At 28.9% G+C, this 5,000-nt stretch overlaps 1 pseudogene; it reads right to left on the reverse strand.

The window, feature by feature from the left end:
• Positions 1–3,501, reverse strand: part of LOC137616261 (E3 ubiquitin-protein ligase TRIM65-like) — a 5,009-nt pseudogene extending 1,508 nt beyond the window's left edge.
• Between the last annotated feature and the right edge of the window lie 1,499 nt (positions 3,502–5,000).

The raw sequence follows: 5,000 nt of genomic DNA on the forward strand, positions 1-5,000 counted from the left end.
TTTAGTGACTAATAAACCTGGACATATTTTAGTCTAGTATATTAGGAATAGACTTGTCTTATAACAGATAAATTACGATTTAGTGACTAATAAATCTGGACATATTTTAGTCTAGTATATTAGGAATAGACTTGTCTTATAACAGATAAATTACGATTTAGTGACTAATAAACCTGGACATATTTTAGTCTAGTATATTAGGAATAGACTTGTCTTATAACAGATAAATTCAATTTACAGTAGTTCACTAAACTGGGTGATATATTACGATAGGTAATATACAGCAATTATGAAATCCAAATACAGTATAGTGTTTTATATTGCCAATAAAAAATATATGATGACTTACTGTATTTTCAAAATTTGGATCCCCATGTGAATACATGCAAATTTTCTATTGACAAAATTAATAGAAATTTTATGAGTATTGTTGATGTTCGGAGTCCAAATGGTTTATTATAAGCATGCCAGATATATAACTAAAACATGCAGTTCATAAGAATAGAGAAAGTATTAAAAATAAATCAGAAAGCGTTACTACTTTCTTATTTCATACGAAGATTTTTAACAAAATTGAATGTAAAATTAGGGTCAATTTTTTTTCATTTTTATTCTGAACTAAGTCGGTTCATTTAATTCTTCAAAGAAAGTATTAAAAATAAATCAGAAAGCGTTACTACTTTCTTATTTCATACGAAGATTTTTAACAAAATTGAATGTAAAATTAGAGTGAATTTTTTCATTTTTATTCTGAACTAAGTCGGGTCATTTAATTCTTCAAAGAAAGTATTAAAAATTAATCAGAAAGCGTAACTACTTTCTTATTTCATACGAAGATTTTTAACAAAATTGAATGTAAAATTAGAGTCATTTTTTTCATTTTTGTTCTGAACTAAGTCGGTTCATTTAATTCTTCAAAGAAAGTATTAAAAATAAATCAGAAAGCGTTACTACTTTCTTATTTCATACGAAGATTTTTAACAAAATTGAATGTCAAATTAGAGTCATTTTTTTCATTTTTGTTCTGAACTAAGTCGGTTCATTTAATTCTTCAAAGAAAGTATTAAAAATTAATCAGAAAGCGTTACTACTTTCTTATTTCATACGAAGATTTTTAACAAAATTGAATGTAAAATTAGAGTCATTTTTTTCATTTTATTCTGAACTAAGTCGGTTCATTTAATTCTTCAAAGAAAGTATTAAAAATTAAATCAGAAAGCGTTACTACTTTCTTATTTCATACGAAGATTTTTAACAAAATTGAATGTAAAATTAGAGTCAAATTTTTTCATTTTTATTCTGAACTAAGTCGGTTCATTTAATTCTTCAAAGAAAGTATTAAAAATAAATCAGAAAGCGTTACTATATTCTTATTTCATACGAAGATTTTTAACAAAATTGATTGTAAAATTAGAGTCAATTTTTTCATTTTATTCTGAACTAAGTCGGTTCATTTAATTCTTCAAAGAAAGTATTATTATAAATCAGAAAGCGTTACTACTTTCTTATTTCATACGAAGATTTTTAACAAAATTAAATGTCAAATTAGAGTGAATTTTTTCATTTTTATTCTGAAACTAAGTCGGTTCATTTAATTCTTCAGTCGGTTCATTTATTTCCCATGATTACTAATCATGGGACACCAATTAACTCCAATAACCACTTTGTAGTATCTTTTTTTTTCAGAGATTAAGTCGATTTGCAAGTATTTAATTGTAATGGAGTTGACCAGATGCAACATATGCAAGTGAACAGGGGGAAGGCGTGAAGATTAACCTCTGATTTTGATAAATTTTTCAGGATGGAAGTTTGCAAGGGAAAACCAAAGCAGGAAATAATATGTCAAAGTTGGGATTTTTATGTGTAAGAATGTATATAATGGCAATTATTATATATATATATATATATGTGTGTGTGTGTGTGTATATATATGTATATATATATATATATATGTGTGTGTGTGTGTGTATATATATATATATATGTGTGTGTGTGTGTGTGTGAATATATGTATATATATGTATATATATATATGTATATATATATAAATGTATATATATATATGTATATATATATATGTATATATATATATATATAAATGTATATGTATATATATATATATATATGTGTGTGTGTGTGTGTGTGTGGGTGTGTTCATTACAGGACCTCCATAGTTACTTTATCATATTCGTTCGAAAGCATCCAATATTTCACACAGCATTGCTCGTTTATTGTCAAATCCACACTGTCAAAGCTCTTAGAGAACGAGAAGCTTTTCAGTTTCTTTTTGAAAGCCTTAAAATGGCCATAAATTGCAATAAATCCCTATTATACTGCAATTTAGCAACATTGCAAGCAAAAAAAATATTTCGAAAAAATGGGCAAAACACGGAGGTTAACCCCTTGCCTTTTTTTGGCCCTTAATATCTTCAGTCTTTCGAATGTCTAGTGGGAGCTCGAGCCTACTGTTGACATACATTTAAGTTCCTATAATCTGAAACCATCCGAGACAAACATTAACAATCATACTGTTCATAGTGGATAGGAATATAAACAAATGAATTATGAACTCATGGAGGATATGGGATCATTCTATGAAGTGTTTTGGAACAATTTGCCGGACGAGGTGGTACACTCAAAAACAGTGACACAGTTTGAGTCAAGACTTGATAAATTTTGGAAAACACAGGATCAAAAATTCAATTATAAAGCTCAGATAAACACCACGTGCCACCGCCACCCACATAGTGTCCTGGGCTACCATACTGGAGCCACAGGCCCCCTAGGGCCCTCTTCCAGGAAAACGTCTGTAAAAATCTGTAAGAATAATCGTGAATACAAAAGCAGATTGAAAAACCATCCTTGCAGCGTAGACAACGTTTGCGAACGCGAGATAATTCAAGAAACTTGTCCGTTATCGTATACAGCTTCGGTCCATTTACCATTTATTTTCAATTATTTAGTTTGAAAACACAACAAACAACCTATCGGTTGTAAATTATCGGTTTATGAACAAGGTAGGTAAAAATGTACAACAATGACGTCAAGTCATATGATGAGTAATAAGGTTTAGGAACGTATTGGGCGTTCCGTGGCGAGCTCGACAGATAAAACTCTAACAAAAACAAACAAATTGTCGGTTTACAGTAATCTCGACAAGTATTTATATATTTATATTTATCTATCAACGCTCTAAAAGAAAATCCTAAAGAAAATAACTAATAACATGCATAAAAGATAGTATATGAAGACGTTAATATCGATTACTTTAATAGGAAAAAAATTATTGAAGGAATTCACAGCACTTGTATCGAACTAAATTACCTACATGAGATTTCTGTCATCTAAACAACATTCACTACCTTAAAACATCTCTTCTTACCTTCTCGTTATCCTAGGTTTACGGACGCAAAAGACTTCACAACACAGTAAGAAAGACTATAACTGGGGACGGTTCGCTTATGGAGTGATTCTATCCCTGTTTCGGTGGACCACCTATACGTTATCGGCTCGTCTGGTATTTTGTTGAGGGGAGTGACGTCACCAAGTAAGATTGTGGCTGTTGCTTTTCAAGAATTAAAACACGGCAATATATTTCTTTTCCTTTGTTCATATTAACTATTTGGTGTCTATGGCAGATGATGTAAATTCCCTATTATATAGTATCTTGAATTTATCTAATTCCAAGCATAACAACAGCATGGTTAACCAAATTAGAAAATACATAACTGGCACCCGCAATGCTACGTCATCAGTTGCGTCACGTTGCTAGACTAAAGTTTGGCAGCAACGCGGACGATTTCGAGGGTTGCACCACACGTTGCAATGATGTCGTCGGGTTCAGTCTTGCTCATTCAGGAATGTTGACTTCGTAAACGTTTTCAAGCGCAAAATACTTAGAAATATCTTAATTCGGACAAACCAGCTCTTAGAAAACTCTTAATGACGAAGTCCTGATGCATAACTGACTGGAAGTTGGCCATGATAATCAATACATTGTATTTGCCGAGGTTTCGTGTTACATTGCATCATAGTTCGGAGTAATGGGTGTCTCATCATTCAAGTCAATATATATATATATATATATGTATATATATATATATATGTATATATATATATATATGTATATGTATATATATATATATATATAATGTATATATATATATTCATATATATATATATACTATATGTACTATATATATATATATCCATATATATATGTATATATATATATTATTCATATATATACATATGTATATATATGTATATATATGCATATATATATATATATATATGTATATATGTGTGTGTGTTTATATATATATATATATATATGTGTGTGTTTATATATATTAATATATATATAAATATATGTGTGTGTATATTTATATATGTAAATATATATATATATATATATATGTGTGTGTGTGTGTGTGTGTGTATGAATAAAGCTTATTATAGGAAATACCATAGCGTTAATCTTTTTTCTTTCTTTCCTATTTGTTTGTGATGATTACAAAACATAAACAAATGCTGGGAGATTTTAACTTAATGAGGAAAACTCGTGAATAAAGACTCTTGCCAAATCTTACACCATTTACTGATGGGAAGAAAATCCTTCGAACATTATCATATTAATTCACCATACTATATTATTCTATGCAATAGCCACGTTCAGTATATAACAGTCACTAATAGTTTACAATAGCATATGCGATTAAAACATACTTATGCTTCCTATATTAAGTATTCTGGTCACCATAACTTCTGTATATAAAGATTAATAATTACCAGAAATAAGATAAATCGTTTATAATAGCATATACAGCTATTAAATAGCTATATTTTCTATATATTAATTATTTTTCTTGATTACTTCGTGAACATAGATTTATGAATGATTATAGAATAATTAGATATTCACAAAATATTCATGTTAATTAATACATGTCAAATTCGTACATTCTTACATGGCAAGTTGCTTTATCAAAATAGGACAT

Source organism: Palaemon carinicauda, chromosome 22 (assembly GCF_036898095.1).
Source record: "Palaemon carinicauda isolate YSFRI2023 chromosome 22, ASM3689809v2, whole genome shotgun sequence".
In the NCBI taxonomy this organism is placed as follows: domain Eukaryota; kingdom Metazoa; phylum Arthropoda; class Malacostraca; order Decapoda; family Palaemonidae; genus Palaemon; species Palaemon carinicauda.